Genomic DNA, 15,409 nt, shown 5'->3' with positions numbered 1-15,409 from the left:
CTACGTCACCATTTATGTGAATTTTTTAATGTTAGTTTTTAAGTTTACAAATATGAATTAATAACGTTAGCCGTTGTTATGTATCGCCTCTTTAAGTGTTTTTTTATGTATAATTGCTTGTGAGCATTCGGGAAGACTAGGTGTTTTTATTTTTAGTCACTTGTATTATACTTTCAAATTTTTGTGGGTGAGTATTTGATGCTTGTATTCAATGGCTAATATAGTGTACATGATAGATGTAAGTACCTTTTAAAGCTTTTTTAGACGTTGAAAAGGTATCTAATTTGATGCTATAATTTGTCTTTATAAATTTATTTTATTTTCGAAGAAAAATTATGTTAATAAACATTAATCCTTTCATAAGTTCCTATATAAAAAACAATAAAATGCAATGTCTTTCTTTCAACTTTTTTCTGGTATGCGGAGGTTAGGCTGATCTAGATGTTGCATTTGGGCAAAAGTTAATCTAGAACCACATGGATAGGTACTTGTAAAGATAATCTAATGCTCACGTCAATAGTGAAATCTAAAAGTATAAGTGATGATAGTTTAAAGTGTAAGCTTTCTTATGAAAGATCTCCTCTATTTATAGAGGAGTTGAGCATGACATATTCATTGGTATAAGTTGTAATCGTGGCAAACAATCATCTTCCAGGCCTATCACACTCAAAGGTGGGCTGCTTTATCTATATTGGGCGTCCCTGTCATTTCATACTCTATATGCTATAGTTCTTTATCCATATTGTCGTTTTGTCGTCTACCCAAACTAACATAGTTGTATATTAGTTTTGTTCTTGCCGCAAGGTGGAAGGTAGTCCATCATACATAAGACATGTTCAATTGTGTAGCAGAGGTTTGCGTTACCCAGGCTTCATGTCACTCGTGTTATAGAGGTATGTGGTCTTCACACTGCTTACTAGGCCATGTCTTATCATTGTCATCATTTTATTAGTTGGGTTAGCTGCCCGAGCATGATCAATAACTACATAAGTGAGATCTTATTTCCCCAATACGTGGCCTTATGAATTGGTCGAATTGTGACCGATTTGAGAACCATGATGGAACAATTACCCCCTATATAATGGTATGACCAAACATGATCGTGTGAGTAGACCAATGATGTTGGATTTGTGGACGATCAATGGAAGGTCTGGTAATCAATTTGTACAAGGGGAAATATTTTTTAAATTTTGGCTTGTGGTTGATTGTTTCTCTAGTTATTGTTGCACTTATTCGCCTGATCAATAGATGAAGACTCGACATAAATGTTATGTGGGTTCGTGATACATGGTTGGCCATGAGCGCCTGGGATCTGTACTATTAGTGAAAACAAGGTATTTGGGTACATGTGGTCTGCGTCTATGTCCTTTCGCTATTGTATTGATGTATTTCGACGATTTTCGTTGGATCTACATTTGAGTGCTTTTGAACAGTTACGATGCAAGGCTCTTTATTCATCAATTAACGTTTTTGTCCTTAACATAAAAATATAATGTGCCATTATAATCAATTGTCAATAAGAACAATACAACTTTGTGACTAGAATATATTATTTTTATCTTTTATTTATTAAGTTTAATTTATAACTTTTTTTAATAAAATAAGTATGTGGACTTCATATTATTAAAAGTCACCTAAAGCGTTAGAATTTATTAAACTTATATTTATGTTATGCTATTGTTGATTTTTTAAAACATAAAAACTTCACAAGTTACTGATTGGTGTATCACTGAAAGACCAATTTATTTTTATTTATTTAAAACACAATTTTTTACACCTCAAAATTATTCACATTTCACACTTCAAACACAATTTTTTATCATATAAAATATAAGAAGAAAAGGAATAAAATTAAATAGAAAAAAAAACAACTTCAGCATAACTGAAATTTATTTGTATACGATTTATATTATATTGGATGGACAGGGCGAGCTGGTAAAGTTTGATTGATACATAAATGGTAATCAATTTAGTTTGTGCCAACTGCCAACTATTGAACAAGAAATAGTAAATCACTATCGTCATTTTAACAATAAATATGTAATAAATTTAAATTGTTTTTTTTATGGATTTTAGTTTGGAGTAAATGATGAAAAATAGTTTAATATAAAATATGTTAAAAAATTATTAAATTTTAAATGTGCATATTGTTAGATATATTTAAATCGATAAAGAATAATCTTATATAAAATTTATTCAATTTCATTTTATTCGAGTTTATCTTTAGTTTAAGTTTATGTTGTTAGTTATTATTTGAGTTTGACTAATTTTTTATCATTTTATATTCTACATGGTATGCAGTTATTTCATCATTCATGACCTATTAGTCACTATTATGTTGCTGATCAGATGCCAAAAAAAATTCATAACTTCAATTAGCTATCTCACTTTATTGTGTCACTTTCTCTTAGTATTCATTCAATTTTTTTCTTTTTTCTTTAACCTAATAATTCTAAAATTAATGCAAAAGTCATCCAAATAAATAAATACAAACATGCTCCAATACAAAAATACATTTTCTTTTTTATATTTATTGGTTTCTCCTCTCACCGATAATCATTTCAATGTTATTTCCAAGTGATGAGTTATATGAGCAATAACTTCTTTTGTCATCGACGATCATTCCAATGATGATTATACCACTCAGTTCTCTTCTCACTGGCGATTATTCTGGTGATGTTTTTTCTCCCATTGGCAAATTATGTTAGTAGTAATTTCTTTTCTCGACAATTATTCTGATGGTGATTATATCAATAAATTCTATTCTCACTAACGTTCATTCCAATACTTTATTTTTTCCTTTCATTGACGAGTTATGTTAGTAATGATTTCTTTTCTCATCGACGATCATTTTGATGATGATTATATCACTGGTTTATCTTCTCACCAACAATCATTCTAGTAAAACTTATTAAGCTTGAGGGGGCATGTTCGATATAGTTTGATCGATAAAAAATTATCTTATATAAAATTTATTTTGTTTCATTATATTTGAATTTATCTTTAAGTTTATCTTAATACTTATTATTTGAATTTGATTCATTATTTAACCTCCTAGATTCTACACATATAATATTACATAGAGTAAATTGAGCCCCATATTAAAATTACAAGTACTTAATTAAATGCATCATCATCATCATCTATTTGAGTCTACCCTACGGCCCCACCCATGATACAACACTTTTCCATATTAAACCAAAATCATCATTAATTTAACATACAATGATGCATGTATTGAAAATGCATGCATGTGATCTCATCAAACCTTTTGAATTTCGATTGCTCTTTCATGTTCCGACAATCTACTTGGCCCCATAAAGAGAGGACAACAGTAGCTTGAAGAGGATCTATATTGAGATGAATGGCTTTGAACCTTTCGCTTTTTGCTTTTTCCTACCCTAAGTTACATATTTTTTATATTAAACTTTCTTTAAGAATTCATTAAATAATGTAATGATTTAATATAATTTTACTAAAATAACATTATGTGATATACAAGGGAAAATACTATTTCCTATCCTATTTATGAGTTTATTTTGTAGTTTCACATGAATTAAAGAGCATAGATAATATTATTAGTGTTGTTAAATTTTTCAATAATTATATGTACACTTTTAAAATCATCATTCAATAATTAGACCATTAACATCCTTTTTTGCTCAATTAGTTAATGTTTTTTTATTTTTAGTTAATTAATGTCAGAAAATTTTGGTAATTAAGAAATTAATATGCGTAAAATTTTAAAAATAGTCCTATAAGAATAACCAAAGTTATAACCTCAAGACGGTCTTATAAAAAGAATCTGCGGTGGCATCTTGAAGAGAAATGAAGAAATAAAGGTGAAAAGATGAGCAATGAGTAAAAGTATAATTAAAAAAATAAAATTTAAAAAGGTATTGATTTTTGAAACATCAAAAAGATTAAAAAAACATTGAAAGATATGATATAGATGGAGTATTTTTTTATTGGAATAATATATCATATCTCCTATAGATGTATTATATAACTCGCTCTTCTCTACAATCATATATTTACTTCTTCTTACTTTCTTCTCTACTATCACATGCCTTAAGAGGGTCATGAGCCTTAATATTTATAGAATCACAAGTTTTATAGGTCATGAGGATGAAGTGTTGCGATGACGAGTAAGACTCATGAATCGTGAGAGACGAATGGATTACGCGAGTGACTGACTTCGTATATGTGAAAGAAAGAAGAAATTAACGTACTAAAGTGTGGAATTAGGTTTTAGAAAGGAAAATTTTTAGTATGCAACATCCAATTCAGTTCTATTAGTTTATGAAGTTGTCAAGTTGTGAATTAAGTAATTATGATCGGGTTCTAACTAAAAATCATCTTGAAACACGAAATTGAACCACATTTTTTAAGTTTTATTGGTTTTAAATACGTTTCCTTTATTGTTCAGTCCAAAATCACACACTATTTGACAATAAGAGAGAAGTTGAATTATGAATATAATATTATATTAAAGTTTTCATCTCAAAATCAATTGATAATAAAAATAGTCAAACAATTATTTAAAGTATGTATGTGACTTGAGATTTTCTTCCAAAACATGGGGCTAGCCTGCAAGAAAAGAGAAGTGAATTTCATTATAGTGGAAATCAAGAAAAGCTTTGGTAGAACATATTCTAAGTATTTATGCATCATCTGATCTCATCAATGGCGTCTTTATTCATAAATTGTATATAAACGAGACTTACCTAACTCACCGCTTTAGATATTCATGAACGCGCATTTAAGAATGAAGAGTTTGTGTACACGAGGATGATGTGTACCTATTGATGTCCCTAATGGTGTATCAAACCAATTAAAATAAATTATTTTATTGGAATTTATTTTTATAAAAAACATAAATTAATATTTTATATTATTTTAGGAAATATGATTGGTTAAGGACAGGAGTACAAAGTATTTTTGGCACAGAGGATCCTTATCTTTGTTTATCCATAAGACTGGAACAAGTAATTGTACCATGACCAATAATGAAAAACCAAAAGGCCAGTGCTTTCATAGTTAAATCTCCTTAATTGTTTAGATTAAATTATACTAATATTCCATAAATTTTAGGCGAAATTATATAAATTACCTTTTTTTACATGCATATACAAATCATCCTTATTTATATTTTTACATTGCGCTAACTACTATTTTATTAAAAATAAGTATGATATTTTAAACAAAAAATATAATGAGAATAATTTAGTTAACCATAATATGATATAATATAGAGATGAGGATCTGTTGTCGTACTTTCATCTCCATATTTTATCTCAACCAATCAACTATAATGAAAAAATATTACTATTTAATAAATAATTTAAATAAAATATAAATAATGATATGAATAAGGAAATTTATATTAGCTCACAAAAATTATTTGGTTGGGACAATATAAAATGACATGAAAGTAGGTCGATCCTTATCTATAATATAGAGACAGATTTAAATATTATAAGAGTCAATGTCTTTATTATTTTTGGTTTATTAAAAATGCATTAATAATTCTAAAGAAATATTGTTTACATTATTTTTATATTATATTATAACGAACTAAAAATATAATGAAGATGTATTGACTCATATACTATTTGAACTTATCTCTACAATATATTATATTTTTGTTTAACTTAGTTAGATTTATCATATTTTTTTTGTTTAAAATATTGCACATATTTCTTAAACAAAGGTAAGCGATATAATGTATGTATATATATATCATGAAGTTTGTATATGTGTAAAAAATATACTGTGGTTTATATAATTTTAATAAAATGAGTATAATTTACTCTTCTTTTACATAGTATTAAGACTGGCAGATAAATTCTTCATTCCTTCTTTTAAATCTTTTATGACTAATGTCTGCCGATTCAAGTGAAAAATGCTTATTATCAATTAAGCATGTGATCTTATCATATCTATATATCGATATTATTCTCTCAATAACTAGAAGAGAAGATACCATAAAAATAAAGTATTAATCAATGATTAAGTAAGTGACCATATTATTAAGTGGGTACTTAAGAATATATATTATATATAGTACAGAGTAATCCGATCCACAGTAGGTGAATGAAAAGTTGTTTGATCTAGTGCGCAGGCATGTGTTGATCTTGCTGTCACTTTCATAATTTATCTTGTATGGTGTTCATGCCATACAAGTTTAACTCATTTATTTAACGATTTTACATTTTAACTCCAATTTATTTAGTTTATAAACTAAATTTATTAACCTAATAAGTTGAGTTTCTTAATTACAAATATTTAGTTTCTTTGATAAGTAGCTGGACATAAACAACAAATTGATTTTCCATCTTTTTTTTAGATGAGGGTGGATGCATTACCATTGACCAAGGTCCAAGGCTGTGCAATATTGTACTTTGGATCTTTAAATTATAGAGTTAGGATTACCTTCATTAATGAAGAGATAAGTGTTTTAAAAAAATAAATGACAATGCAATTTTCAATGACACATCTATCTCTTTAATTAAAATGAAATTACATTTTTGTCATTAAAAATAAGGGAAGAAATTGTTGAATGTATAGTGCAATCCAAGTCTTAGTGTGTAGTATTGTGTAGCTAGAGAAGAAAATGTGACTTGCCATTTATAGAAATTAGTTTGAATTTCAGTTAGTTAGTTGAACCAACCTTACTATAAATAGGTTGTGCATGCTTTAAGACATTGATGAATAAGAACACTGCATTTTTTCACTCTTTCATTTTCCTTCTTCTCTGAACTTTCATTCTTCTTAGTCGAAATTCCCAACAAATCTGGTATCAAGAGCTTGAAATCCAAGGACCTGCCGGTGCGTGTGTGAAGGATCAACAAAGTGAGTTTATTGAAGCAAAAGTTGAGCAAAGGGACATTCAAATTCACTAAGAGTGAATCAAGAACAAGAAGGGGTTGCAGATTGCGTTAAAAAGTCAAGAAATGGTGGGAACAACACAAATCTCCAATCAATGGGACTCCCAATTCTCACATAGAAGAACTTTGATCGATGGAGGACTCAAATGAGAGTCTTGTTCTGCTTCCAAGAAGTCAGTGAGGTTGTTGAAGATGGATATCCTGCACTGGGTCTTGATGCAACAGAAAGCCACAGAACATTACACAAAGAAGCCAAAAAGAAGGATAACAAAGCTCTATTTCCAATCCATCAATGTGTGGATGATGTCCACTTTGAGAAAATCCAGGGAGCTACTACCTCCAAAGGAGCTTGGGACAACTTGATTCGAAGCCATGAGGGTGGAGACAAGATTAAAAAAGCAAAACTACAAACTCTTAGGAGGCAATATGACAGCTCATTAGAAGTAGAGGGAGCTGGGAATGTGGTGATTACAAGGCAAAATGACTCAAAAGCAATAATCACAGATGTGTTGCTAGTGCCAAAAATGAAGTGCAACCTGCTAAGCATATGTCAGTTGCTGGAAAAGGGCTTCAATATGGTGATGAGGAATGTGCAACTTGAACTATATAATGCTAAAGACAAACTCATACTCATGAGCAAACTAACTAAAAACAAAACATTCCAAGTAAACATCAAGGCAGTTGAAGTACAATGCTTGGGTACCATAAGAATTAACGATAAAAGTTGGCTATGGCATTCCAGATATGGTCACCTAAACTTCAAGAATTTGCATCAACTAGGGTCAAGACAGTTGGTAAGTGGAATTCCTACCATATCATTGCTTGAGAAAGTATGTGAAGTTTGCTTGATAGGGAAACAAACAAGAAACTCTTTTAAATTAGAAATAGAAATGAGATCCAAGTCACTTCTAGAAGTTGTTCATTCTGATGTTTGTGGCCCGTTTGAAACACCATCCTTGACATGTAACAAATACTTCATAATATTTGTGGATGAGTATAGTAGAATGATATGGTTAGATGTGATAAAAGCTAAAAGTGATACATATGAAGCCTTCTTGAATTTTAAGGCTGTTGTAGAAAAGGAGAGTGGAAAACATATCATGTTACTCAGAACAGATGGACGAGGAAAGTATACCTCAAATGAGTTTGAATCATTTTGCAGAAATAATAGAATAAAGCATGAGGTGATTGCACCATACACTCCCCAACATAATGGTCTAGTTGAGAGGAGAAATAGAACCATCATGAATATGGCAAGAAGCTTAATAAAGGAGAAGGAGTTGCCTTAAAAATTTTGGGCTGAAGCAGTATCAACATTTCTCTACATCCTGAATAGGTGTCCAACCAAGAAGCTTGAAGGGAAAGTACCTATTGAAGTATGGTCAGGTAAGAAACTAGGGGTCAATCACTTCAAGATCCTTGGATCACTAGCTTTCAGCCATGTACCTTACTAGAAAAGAACCAAGCTTCAGGATAAGAGTGAAGCAAAAGTTCTCATAGGATATCACTCTACTGGAGCCTATAGACTCTATGGTCCAATTAAGGAAAGGGTTCAGATCTGCAGGGATGTGTTGATTCTAGAACAAGAAAAATGGGATTAGAAGCAAATGCAAACCTCCCTCAGAAGGGTGAGTCCTGTAAGCATATATGATGAACCTGAACCAGAGAGGCAACTTGAAAGAACTAATGAGACACCTAGAGTTGAGAGACCACAAAGAACAAGAACATTGCCAAATAGATTCATAGACTATGAGTTAAATGTTGACGATCAGATCAATGAAGAAGGCGATTTGATTCACTTAATATTAATGGCTGAAGCAACTCCAATAAATGAAACTGAGGCTCTGAATAAGATAGAATGGAAGATAACAATGAATGAAGAAATAAAGTCTATCGAAAGGAATGAAACTTGGGACTTGGTTGAACTTCCAATTGGCAAACATCAAATAAGAGTCAAGTGGATCTTCAAATAGAAACTAAATCCTAATGAATCAATCTCAAAGTACAAAGCAAGACTTGTTGCCAGAATTGAGACCATAAGAGCAGTAGTTGCACCTGTAGCCAAAATTGAGACCATAAGAGCAGTAGTTGCAATAGCAAGTGCTAGGAATTGGGGATTGTTTAGAAATCAACATTTCTCCATGTACCACCAGCAGAAGAAGTCTATGTGCAACAACCACCAGACTTTGTGACAAAAGGCAAAGAACAACATGTGTACAAGTTAAAGAAAGCTTTGTATGGTTTGAAACAAGCTCCAAGGGCCTGGAACAAAATGATAGATGCTTTTCTGTTTAAGCTTGATTTCTAGAAATTCCAGGTTGAGCATGGAGTCTACATCAAAGGTGTAGAAGGAGAGTTGCTCATTATTTGTTTATATGTTGATGACTTGTTGCTAACAAGATCAAGCCAAGAAAGCATGGATGAATTCAAAAGGGTCATGAATGTAGAATTTGAAATGACTGACTTAGGAAGATTGAACTACTTCCTACGATTGGATTTTGCTTATACTAAAGCAGGAATCATGCTACATCAGAAGAAATATGCAAGTGAAGTATTGAAGAAGTTCAATATGGATTCATGTAATTCAGTAGGAAGTCCAGTTGAAATAAACTTGAAACTAACCAAGGATGAGGAAGGAGAATCGGTTGATGAAACAATGTTCAAGCAAATTATTGGATCATTAAGATTCTTATGCAACATCAGATCTGATCTCACATATTGTGTTGGCCTGGTGAGTAGATTTATGCGTAAGCCAAAGAAGACTCATCTCCTAGCAACCAAGAGAGTATTGAAGTATATAGAGGGTACAATAGATAGAGGCATATTGTTTCCAATAGGAAGAAAGAAATCAGAACTGGTATTGGTGGGTTATGCAGATTCTGATTATGGTGGAGATTTAGTTGAGAGGAAGAGCACATCTAGATACTTATTCCTACTCAATAATGCTCCCATCTCTTGGTCTTCAACAAAGCAACAAGTCATTGCACTCTCAAGCTGTGAAGCGGAGCATATTTCAGCATGTTATGCAGCTTGTCAAGCTGTTTGGCTAGAAGAATTGTTAAAAGAGATGATGATGAGTTTGAAGACACCATTGCAACTAAGAATTGACAACATTTCAACTATCAATTTGTCAAAAAATCCAGTGACTCATGGTATAAGCAAGCACATAGAAGTGAGGTTCCACTTCATTAGAAACTTGGTTAACCAAGAGAAGTTACAAGTTGAATATTGCAAAACTGAGTTACAATTGACAGACTTATTCACAAAAGGATTAAGGTTGGATCATTTTGAAGATTTATTGAAGAAGATGGGTGTTGTATCTCTTAAGGACTTGTCTTAAGGAAGAGTGTTGAATGTATATTGTAATCCAAGTCTTAGTGTGTAGTATTGTGTAGTTAGAGAAGAAAATGTGACTTGTTATTTATAGAAATTAGTTTGAATTTCAGGTAGTTAGTTGAATCAACCTTACTATAAATAAGTTGTCTATGCTTTAAGCCATTGATGAATAAGAACACTGCATTCTTTCACTCTTTCATTTTCCTTCTTCTCTGAACTTTCATTCTTCTTCTTAGTCGAAATTCCCAATAGAAATATGTATTTGTCTCTCCATTATGAAAATGATTCTTGTTCCAAAATATACCATTGTCCCCATTTAATAAAATATTATCTGTAATTAAAAAAAAAAAGTGACTACTACTTTCTTTTTTTCCTCTCTGAAGAATATTTTTCGCGAGCCTAGTTATGTATTTAATAAATTTCACTCATGTAATAAATTCAAGATTATTACTAACAAAGTCTGACATAATTAGTAAATATCTTAATCTTTAAGTATGATTTTAATGATTTATTTTTGTCTTGTGTGTAGAAAATGTGTTTTTGGTTAAAGTAAAACATACTTTTAATTTTTAAATTTGCAAAGAGATTACTCTTTCATTATGTAAGCTATATTGGAAAATATTTTATATATTCGTAATTTAAAAATTTAAAATAAACATTTCAATATTCAGCTTTATTATTAATAATAAAAATAATTCTTATTTTATTTTTTGTAAGTAGTTAAGAACTACACTAAATTAGTTGAAGACAGTAGATTAGTATTGATGATTAAGTGTAATTTATAGTTGGTAACATTTCCAATTTTGTTATTAATTAATATGCTCGTAGGGTTAATGCCTATTTTGTAGCTAGCTAGTATTTTTCAGTTACTTCAAGTTTGCAGTACCGTTTCCTGTTTTATGAACTTTAGATCATTTAAATTTGCTTATATACAGAGGAAAAACATATCTACTGAACACAACTATCAGTAACAAAATACATTATGTAGTCTAATTTATCATGGCACCTACTTCACCTTCTCATTATTATAGTCACTATACATATATATCGTAGGGTTGTCGGGAGAGGAATGCAACAAAATTATTTATGAGTTTAATATCACAATGTAATTTTTTTCTATAATATTAGTTTATTATTTATTATTTATTATTTATGTGGTAGCCTAATAATAAGTTTTATATGATGTATATTGAGGGTGCATAAATGTTAAACCATTTTTTTATTTGTAGAGACAATACCTAATGTTATTTTTTTGGTATTACCACATGTACCTATCTTATAGGTAAGAAACTAGTTTCTTTTTGGATGTGTGATAATATTTTCCAACAAGTGTTACACCCAAGAATTGGATATAAACATCTTAATTTTTCTGGGATATAGTACAATCATAACTCACTATACCAATGAGTTCTTAGTATGTTATTGCACCCTAATCCAGGTTTTTCTAAAGCTTAATATGTTCTTGCCTATTTTTTTAATCTATTCATATTAATTACTTTTGATAGAAGAACATTGGGAGAATATAAATAAACAATAAAGTGCAGAATAGATAGAGAAGTAATGATCAAGTAGTTTTCTTCTAACGCCCTCTAAATTTGAACCTCTATGACCACAAATAAAATTCACTATCACATTTCACTAAAAATGTAACAGAACTCTGTTAATCAATACAAAATAATAATTTTATCTTAACAGATATAGAATATAAGAATGATTTATTCTAAGAGAAGTAAAGATGGGTAAATCTATTTATGTTTTACACTTTTACTAAGAAAAGTTAACATAATTAGTAAAAAATTAACTCATATTTCATATGTAAGTTTTAATTTCACTATTTATGTGAGAAACTTTATTAATGAGTAGCATAAAATATTTAAGTGCATTTGTAACTACTTTTAGAGCTACGAGATCTTATCTACTTCATATGAGACATTAAAATTCAACTTCCTTAACCTTTCATTTTATTCAAACTTAAGGGGGAAAATTAAATATTCAAAGTCAAGTTTGTAAACTCTACACAAAATGCATGCACACTTAAAGTATTGTCAAATAACTATTTTCTTTCCTTTTTCTGTATAATAGGACGAGTTTGGGGTCATTATCCTGTACATATGAGTTCTATTTTGACCCATTAAGAGCAGTGTGGAAGGAGGAAAACAAGCTAGAATAGATAAATGGACGACCAATTGACTCTGTTAGATCAGAGCCATGTTGCACATTTTGTGTACAATTTAGTGGGATGGAATGAAGTAGAGATATCCGATATTCCAAATTTTGTTTCATGCATTGTCTTGTGCCAATAAAAACTTGTCATGTTGATTCAAAATTTTAAGCTTTTATTAGCATTGACGTGTTTGTTTTATTTCTATTGATAAGAAATAACATATGAGACAAAATTTGGGGCAATGAATCTCGATTCATATGGAATAGCTAATGCTTGGGTTGAAAATTTCACTTGCTATTTTGGCTCCTAGCAAATGAACTAATAAATGCTGTTCTAGCTAGCTAATGAAATTCAACCTATATAATTTCTTGCTGGATATATTGTTCAACGGTTATTTATAATTAATAATATTATGTCAAAGCAGCTTGTCAGTTTATGCTAACTTTCACAGCATTTATTTGCCGATTTCCTTTTTATGAAGCAAGAGCTTGGTATATGATTTATATAAGGTCATATTAAATTCTAATACAAATTATTTTATTCAAAAGAAAGTAACATATCTCATAAAATGATTTTTGTTTATTAATAATAGGTTTATAAGTAACACATGTTATTTTCTTATGATTAAAAGAATTTATAAGATGATTTAATATAAAGATATAACATTCCACTTTATATATAATCAGGATATGCGAGATTTGGTTATCTAGTGAAATTAATTTGATCACAGCCAACATTAATGATTACAATTAGCCACAATCGTGCAGTGAAATTAATAATTTGAAGAACAAACAAATAACACCCTAAGGAAACTCATTAAAAGACTAAAATGGAAGCATCAATTAAAAATAAAGTAGAAAAGGTTCAATTAATGAATATAGCCCTATATCCTAAATTCCACCTTCCTCCCTCACATATGAGTTTTCTCATCATCACCATGCACATGAAAATATATTTTTGTACGATTAAATGGGGTTTAATTAGGGAATTAATTTTACAACCAATGCTTACCATTTCTCTTAATTTGTGTACAAGCTGAAGTGGTTTTATTAAAATTAGATGAGTACTAATTATACTAAAAATATAATTGCTATGAATTGAACCTTGCATTGAGTGTTTGAGTAGATTAGAAACTCATTATAATATTATAATATGATTCTCTCCAACTTCATAAAAGTTGTCTTTCATTAAGTGGTTGAAAAACAAAAATAGCTACTTATTAGGTGTATCAAAATACTTATTGGTGAGTGACGTAAAATATTAGCATTGACACTTAAAAAAGTAGAAATATTACGAGTCTCTTAGCTTAATAAACTCAATATAACAATTAAGTCATTCAAATTTTTTCTCCTACAATAACATTATACCTCGTAATAAAATGATATGACGAACATAGAAATATTAATACTTTTTAAAATATCAACATACTTTTATTTAATATTGGAAAATTTTGTGGGAAAATTTGTTAGAGAAATAATATATCAAAGCTGTAACCAATAATAGAAGGTTAAAGTATGGGTACTCCTTTGACAACTGTAACCCTAACTTCAAAACTGGTAAGAAATATGAACAAGTTGATAGAATGTGCTTACAACCTGTTCCGGCTAGTAGGAATTCAAACCCAAAATAGGTTCATATATATTCATGGTGGCACAGAAACAATAATTATTTATAATAGTAAGGCAATGGAGGTGGATAATGAGGTTGAGTATTTTCCATTTGTAGACCAACAATCCCACATGACCCTTCCTAATCAACTTAGCCATAATTTGAATGTAAAGGAAATAGACAGCTTGTTGAACCTTTCATGCAATCCCCTTACTTATCTATATATCATAGTTTTTTACTATTGTGAAGTAGAGAGCGGATACCAATTTGTTTTAGTTAAAATGAAAAGAATTTCACCACTTAGCACCACCCTCTTGTGAGTTGAGTTCCCAAAGAGATTAAAGGGATCATCTCAAAATTGTATTTCATGCATCTGCAACCGTACATTTACTTTTATTTTCCTCCAAAACCTAAATCACAAACGAACCATTGAAGAATGAAATTTTGCATATGAATGGGTATTTAATTTTATCAAGAAAAAAATATTATCAACTACAAGAAATCCTAACTTAATCATTTATCGTACTATCAGAGATTAGTCTCTTACCTTCAACTAGAAAGATCAGATATTATGAAAAAAGGGAGATATGGGGCTATGACTTTGTTGAAAACAATGGTTGAGGGAAGGACCACTAAGGTTTGGTTGTATGCATTCATATATGTATGGCAATGCCTTGTTCCAGCACATAGACACTTATTCTGGTCTGTCTATGAATGTTACTATGTTTAACCCACCACACTAACTACCCCACTCTCATTCATATTTTTCACCTTCTTCCACTTATTGTGCTAATATCATCTGTCTGTTTCTACTTAAAAAAGAGAGAAGCTTTTAATGATCATATAGGACAACCCTAATGGGTTCCGTTCTATATGTTTTTTTGCTTCATCATATTTGAAATAACATAGAGTGGCATAAATATTCATCACAATTTCTTTGCTTCACTTGGTGACAATCATTATTTTCTTAGAATGCATATAATACTTAAGGTATTTTTGTTTTTTTACGTAGTAATATACTTTGTGATTTGATCACTTACACGTACGTACAATACACCATGTGAAAGGATGATGGCCACAGCATAAGATATTTACATGCATTGTATGTATACATGTTGTGTACTATATAGTATATATAGGTGTGGGAGAGCTAGGGCTACTTTATTTTCTTGTTTTTTGTATAGTAAGGTTATCCATCTAATCACGAGTAAATAATTAATCTTTTTTTGAGTGTGTGACAGCTCATCCCAACAAGTATTAATTCCAGAAATCGAACCATTAATATTTTAGTCATCTCAAAGAATTAATAGGTCTTACACCACTAATATTGTTTTTGGTGTTTGATGGTGGAGAAACAAAATAGTGGCTTGGCAAGATAAATTAAAATATAAAAAAGTCTGAATACCAATTT

The sequence above is a fragment of the Lupinus angustifolius genome, chromosome LG11, assembly GCF_001865875.1.
Source record: "Lupinus angustifolius cultivar Tanjil chromosome LG11, LupAngTanjil_v1.0, whole genome shotgun sequence".
In the NCBI taxonomy this organism is placed as follows: Eukaryota; Viridiplantae; Streptophyta; class Magnoliopsida; order Fabales; family Fabaceae; genus Lupinus; species Lupinus angustifolius.
This window is presented reverse-complemented; position numbering follows the sequence as displayed.